A 7,644-nucleotide genomic window follows, 5' to 3' on the forward strand; every position below is an offset into this window, starting at 1 on the left:
GGATCGGATCGATACCCCATATCTCCAAAAGAAATTATTCGTTATTACTTTATTTCTATTCAATTTTTCCTTATTTATGACATAATGAATAGCGTTATTTTTTTATTTTCACTATTATTGATGACGAGATGTTTAGGATTTTGTGATATAAGAATCTTGAGGATATAGCTTAGATGGTAGAGCGTTGCATCCCATGTGAGAAGTACTGGGATCAATACCAGGCATCAACTAAGGAAACGATTACTAAATATATTAGTTCTTTTAAATTTTTCCTTATTTACGACATAATGAGCGGGGATAGTTTTTCACTTTCAATATCATTGATGACGGGAAGTATAGAGTTTTTTGATGTAAAATCGTGGGAATGTAGCATGCGAGAGATATAGGGATCGATACCTCGCATCTCCAAAAGAAACTATTCGTTATTACTATTTTATTTCTATTCAATATTTCCTTATTTATGACATATTGAGTAGCGATATTTTTTTCATTTTCACTATTATTCATGACGAGACGTTTAGGGTTTTGTGACATAAAAATTGTGGAGATGTAGCTTAGATAGTAGAGCGCTCGCTTTGCATGCGAGTTATACGGGGATTGATAGCCCGCATCTCCAAAAGAAAGTATTTAATTTGTTATTATATTTTTTCATTTTCACAATTATGGATGCCCCGCATCACCAAACCAAACTATTTGTTATTAATATTTTGATATTTTTTTTATTTTCACTATTATTGATGATGGGACATTTAGGGTTTTATGATGAACAAATCATGGGGATGTAGCTCAGATGGTAGAGCGCTCGCTTTGCATGCGAGAGGTACGGGGATTGATACCCCGCATCTCCAAAAATAAGACTATCTATTATTAAATATATTATTTCAATTTTTCCTTATTCATGTCATGTTGGGTAGTAATATTTCTTCATTTTCACTATTATTGATGATCGGAAATTTAGGGTTTTGTGATGCAAAAATTGTGGGGATGTAGCTCAGATGGTAGAGTGCTTGCTTAGCATGCGAGAGGTACGGGGTACGGGAATCGATACCTCGAATCTCCAAAAGAGAGAGATTGTTTTTTTAAGTATGAGTTAATTTAACATGTTATGTATAAGGTGGGTACAAGAGAAAAATAAAAGATACTTATATAAGGATTATTATATCATTATGGCTATGCCGCCATTCTTATAGATAAAAGAGAGTAATGTCCCATATAGAGAGAAAAGCCTTATAGATAAAAGAGAGTAATGTCTCATATAGAGAGAGGACTTATTGTAAGTAAAGAAAGCCTTAATAAAAGAGAGTAATGTCTCATATAGAGAGAGGACTTATTGTAAGTAAAGAAAGCCTTATAGATAAAAGAGAGGACTTATTGTAAGTAAAGAAAGCCTTATAGATAAAAGAGAGGACTTATTGTAAGTAAAGAAAGCCGACTTATTGTAAGTAAAGAAAGCCTTATAGATAAAAGAGAGGACTTATTGTAAGTAAAGAAAGCCTTATAGATAAAAGAAAGCCTTATAGATAAAAGAGAGGACTTATTGTAAGTAAAGAAAGCCTTATAGATAAAAGAGAGGACTTATTGTAAGTAAAGAAAGCCTTATAGATAAAAGAGAGGACTTATTGTAAGTAAAGAAAGCCTTATAGATAAAAGAGATTATTGTAAGTAAAGAAAGCCTTATAGATAAAAGAGAGGACTTATTGTAAGTAAAGAAAGCCTTATAGATAAAAGAGAGGACTTATTGTAAGTAAAGAAAGCCTTATAGATAAAAGAGAGTAATGTCCCATATAGAGAGAGGACTTATTGTAAGTAAAGAAAACAATCTAGTTTCCCACCAGCACATATAGAGAGAGGACTTATAAGTCTAAAGAAAGCAATCTAGTTATACTGCTACTTGTCGAGAGGGAATTTGATGAATTGGTCAAAAGATAAGAACTTCTTCACAATTGCAATATCTGACTAATGAATATTATTGTCATTTATAGCTTCTTATAGGATGGCGGTAGTCCGATGCATATGACGGAACTTCTTCACAATTGTAATATATGACTAATGAATATTATTGTCATTTATAGCTTCTATCACAATAATATAAAATTTGGGGTTAAAGCCTATATGTGATTGAAAAGACCATTCACCACACGCTTGTAAATTAAATTATATCTACCACCTCTGAAATTTTTCACGGCAAACCTTCCAACAGCTTGCACTTTTTCGTCATTGACATCCTTAATTGGAACTAGATTTTAAGGCAAATCTTCTCCACGACTCACTTTGGAACACTTTTATAGATAGTTTCAACAAACTTACTTTGCTCGTTAATACTTTGGAGTTCAATATTTATAGTTGGAGAACGCTATTCAAATTGATAGGGTCGAATCTTACAACAAAGTCTAATTGAGCCTCCCTCTATTAGGAGATAGCTTCGAATCAAATTCTTTAGTTTGGACAATGGTTGCATTGTTTTAGTCAAACAACCGAGACTAGTGTATTACCAATAGTATAAACATTCTGTACGTCTATTTTCTTACATATTAACAATTGTATACAAATAATAATTAAATTTATGAGAAGAAGTTTGGATGGAGTTTTATTAAATAGGTTATCTTAAATTATATCTAAAAATATATAATATATATTTTTTTCTTTTTTACATTTAGGAGAACAAAACAAAGATTGAAGAAGATGTGATTCATGCCATGTTTTAATTTTTATTTTTCTTATTTCTCAAAGATTAAAAAAAAAAAAAAAGTTATCATCTCTCAAGTATGGTTCGTTATTTGATTATTTTCTATTGAGTGAATTTTAAGTGAAACACACTCTCTACCCCAAGTAATTGGAAGATGCAAGTTTCACACTAAGAGGAATCAAAGTCCCAAGTATCAACGTCCCTAAGTGTCAATTTTTATTCTCCATCTCAACATAAACTAAACTTATTTTCGTGAAGATATCTATTTATAAAAACAAAATATCTCAGAGTCACGAAAATAAAAATGAGATATAGATACGAGACATAAATATGATACCAAATAGATAGGGTAACTCTTAGGATTAGATTTGATTGAGTTATTTGGATTAGATTTGATCTAGTTATTTGAATTAGATTTGATTTAGTCATTCTTCAATTTGATGAGAGATTTCTCCCAATTCTTCTTATCTTTACAGTTTTCTTTTTCTGTTCATAACAGTAACATGTCATTCTTAAAAAACTAGACACCGATGTGACAATGATACATTAATTAAAAAGAATTATTTCAAAAAATTTATCAATTTTATATTAGATTTAAATTCATATAAATAAGTTCATATATTTGTATACTTAAAAAGAAGCTTAATGTACGTTTCACTCTCAAAATATATTCAAAGTCAAGTGTCTGATACGATGGATTATAACTTTGTAATGTATCCATTGTATTAACAAGTGTTCAGTACATGCCCAACACGTGTCAGATTAGTGACACTAAGTTATTTTCATGCTTTCTTTACACCCATTTAAAGTATTTTGAAAATTAGCATGTCAAATATTATAATTGACTAACTACAACTTCAATTTTGTGCTTAAGTAATGTTTTGACCCAAGAGAAATAAAATCCTTAATTTAGTACATGGTAGCAAAGATGATCATGAGAATGAGTTATTCTCATATGGAAAGAGAATTAACCTTAAGTTATATCTCATATCCTCTCCTAACCAATTATTTAGTTTTAATCAGTATCTTTTAGAAAGATATGTCCATCAATAGCAAAAAAATATAAAATAAATAAATAAATAAATAGAATAGATTAAATTAGCCAAAAGTAATGACTAACATAATTTAAAAAAAAAAAAAAACATACATAAAGGATGAATTGATTAAATTGGCGGTAACATAATAAAAAAAAAAAATGTAACAAACACACCAAAAAGTATGAATTGATTAAGGCTATGATAAATTAGGGAAGGATATAACCACAAAGTTTTTACGATATGATATGATTATGATACGACATGTGAAGGACGGATATATATCCAACAAGTGTCAAAGAGGGACGTGAGAATAAATTATTCTCAAGCTTTCTTTACATCGGTAAAGAGTATTTGATAAGCTTTCAAAATTAAGGGTTTTCATTTTTATTCTTCCTTCTTTCTCCGTTTAACGTTTAATTTTTTTTTAAATAAAAAAAGTTTAATGTGAGAATGAAGAAGTTAGAAAGGAGGACGAAATGAATATAATAAAACTTTTCCGTCGGTAGGAATGGAAATGGTGAATGGGTCCTTGATGATAGTCGACCGCTATACTCTGGTTTTGGATATAAGTGATGATTATCAGCAATATGAGTTGTGTCAATACCACACCCTTATCAAGAGGAAGTAAAGTAGAGTAGAATAGATCAAGCGATCCATTTGTTAAGAGTACTGTACGAGAAGCACAAGTAAGAATGTTGGATATAACTACTCTTTCACATCTGAGGGATGAGTCTCATAGATCCAACTACAATATCAAAGAAACTTCAGGTGGTAGTGATTGCTTGCATTGGTGTCTCCGTGGTATCTCAGCCACACGTAACATGATTTTTCTTGCTCAAATATAGCTTCATTTGTCTTAAAAGTTCACTTTTGAGTAATCCTGGAACGCTTCTTAATTTGCAACCTCTTATGAAGATGATCACTCCGAGGTGGATTTGTTAGTGAAGATGCAATTATATAATCAGGGTTTTATATCAATGGTTTCACTTATATCTATAAATGAAATTTGTGGTGTATTTTTTGGAAATTCAACAATAATCATCGATTACATGGTTACCATTCTAAAGAAATTCAACTTTCGACCTTTTGTGAATGCTCAAAGCTACTTGCAAAATACTGTCGATTATGATCCATAATACTCACCTTACTCAAAATTGAGGTTTGTTCATATTTGAAAATGTGACAAACCAAAAGACAAGATGCTAATTAATATTGTTTGTGATCGTTGTTGTGAATTCTTCATCTTTGAATACATAATTTTTCCATCGTTTAAAAATATTATTTTTTTAGTTTGGGCTTAATTTCATAATAGGCGATTGAATCACAATATTGCAATATTTTAAGTTACTTTTAAGCTTAAAGGTCGATGAATAAAGTAATTACAGTAAGTTCTTTTTATGCATCTTATTTTGATCTAGCACATAAATGCTTCCTAATTATTTTATTCATTTTTTTATGAATTAGGTTATGAAGATCATTTGAATTATAAACGCTTTAATTCAAACAATATTTAATAACTAATCATTTTAATATTTATACTCAAATATACTAACAAGTACTAATAACACTCTTAAAGAATACAACTATTATTTCGAACTATAAAGAATTTAATTCAAACCTATTCTAATGGACAAACGCTTTATTAGACTCTATTGGAAGATTTCACTTCATCAATTTAAGTAGCGTTCAACTACAACTATAAATATCAAATTCTTAAGTATTCATGAACAAAATCGGCCTAACAATGTCTCTTGGAACTATTTACTAAAGGTGTTAGAATGAGCCGTGTGGAAGGGTTGCCTTTAGATGCTTTAGTACCAATTAAGGATGTCAATATCCTAGTAGTGCGGAATGCAGGAACATTCATAGTTGAAAAGAATAACGAGAATAGTGGGCATCGTTTCATCTACAAGCGTGTGGTGAACGGTCTGGTTGGTATGACCAGAGAACATCGTCCTCATAGAATTTATATTATTATGATAGAAGTTATAAATAATGATGATATTCCTTGGTCTTTTATTACAAAGGTGCAGAACTTTCTTTTTGTGCATGTGATATATCCATGGCCACCTACTCATAGCTCTCATCTTTTAAAGAAGTTCTCGAGTTCCTTGTCCCCAAGTAGCAATACAACTACTAAAATGCTATCTCTACTTATAATAAACCCTCTCTCTCGAAATATATATGTGTGTGTTTGTGGATGTATTACTCTCTTTTATTAATGAAATATAGCTTAGTCATAATGATATTATGAGTATCTTTTCTATCCTTCCCTTCCTTATTGCTATATAAAGAATATGAAGATTATAAGTAAAAGTGTACAAGTAATTTGTTACTGTTAAGGATATTTAGTAATAAATTATAATTTACCATATATATTATATTTGATATTTGATATCTTATTGCTAATATTTGCCTTATTACCATAGGTATCCTTTTATTGCTATTTCCATTTATTACTATTTTCATATCCTTGTAATTTATTTGATTATAAATAAGATAACTTTCACACCATTTAGGTGTGGTGGATTCATCAAACATTATCATGGTATCAGAGCCATTTTTGTTTAGCAACTCGTATCCTTTCTTTTCAATGGCTTTTGAAATCTTCCACTGTTCTTCCCCATCACCATTGCTGGATTTGACGCTGCAGGGGCAGTCGTCATGGCTACCACATGCAGATCCGACTGATTACTCTTCGGCTCCACCCTTTTGACCTCTAAATCATCCTTCGCCATACTCTGTACATACAACCTCACCTTTTCCAAACATAGCATCTTTCATTTTCTTCCTAATTTTTCCTTCATCCTTCATCCTTCACAGAAACCCTAATCTCAGGATGATCATTAGTGTTCTCTTCAGAAATATACGGAATCTCGACAAGCCCATCAACCTTTTGCAGAGATTTACCTTCGGAATCTAGGTGCCGCACTGGCCTCTTCGCCAACAAAGTTGCTGCATCCCTTCCTGCCAAAATTGGCTCATTCGCCCAATGTGGCGACTCTTCCGACTCGCCTTCTCGCCAAAATTGGCTCCTTCGCCCAATGTGGCGATTCTTTCGGCTTCAACATTGTCTTTGTCCCTTGCTCTAGGTTTCCCCTTCTACTTCTTGGGGTTAGACATATTCTCACAAGAGCCAAGGCAGCATCGTCGCTAAGCGACAATCCCTCTTCATGGGTTAGACATATTCTCGCTGAAGCCAAGGCAGCATCGCCGCTCAAGAAAGTGTTTCTCTACGCCTCCTCTAAACCAGGTTTTTGACATCTTCACGAAAAGTGTTTCTGAACCTCTTTGAATTTTTCAGATCCAAGCTTCACGTTCGTTCAAATCCGACGCTCAGCTTGCGGTGGGGTGTTAAGGATATTTAGTAATAAATTATAATTTACCATATATACTTATTACCATACGTATTCATTTATTTTTATTTCCATTTATTAGTATTTTCATATCCTTGTAATTTATTTGATTACAAATAAGATAACTTTCACACGATTTAGATGGGGGTGGATTAATCAAACATTATTAGTTATATTTTAACTTAAAATGCTTATAATTCAATTTATCTTTGTTATCAACAATAATTATCAAATAGTATATAATTTTGTCCAAGTAAGGTCGATTCTCATTCCTTGCATGATATCATAACACAAAATCGAGCGGAAGGGTTAACAATAAATTGATAGCAAAAACCCATTCGTCGAACTAACTTATAAAGGAAGGGTTGGTTGGAAACCATGTCTATACTTCTTTGCTTTAATCACAAGTAACTAAAGATATATAAGAACAACAGAATATGGCATGCCAAGTCAAAACATAAAAAATTTCTTGCCATGTTATAGTTAATGAATATGGTATGAACAAAGATCTGACGTCACACTTCATGATTGGAGACAAATATAGTGAGCTATGGTCGTCCATACC

At 31.6% G+C, this 7,644-nt stretch overlaps 1 non-coding gene across 1 annotated transcript; it reads left to right on the plus strand.

The window, feature by feature from the left end:
- Positions 1 to 775: 775 nt before the first annotated feature.
- TRNAA-UGC (transfer RNA alanine (anticodon UGC)) lies at positions 776 to 848 on the plus strand. Its single transcript has one exon. It is a non-coding gene; the product is annotated as a tRNA-Ala (tRNA).
- Positions 849 to 7,644: the final 6,796 nt, after the last annotated feature.

This window comes from Cucurbita pepo, chromosome 10 (genome assembly GCF_057944985.1).
Source record: "Cucurbita pepo subsp. pepo isolate OVF chromosome 10, ASM5794498v1, whole genome shotgun sequence".
NCBI classification, from domain to species: Eukaryota; Viridiplantae; Streptophyta; class Magnoliopsida; order Cucurbitales; family Cucurbitaceae; genus Cucurbita; species Cucurbita pepo.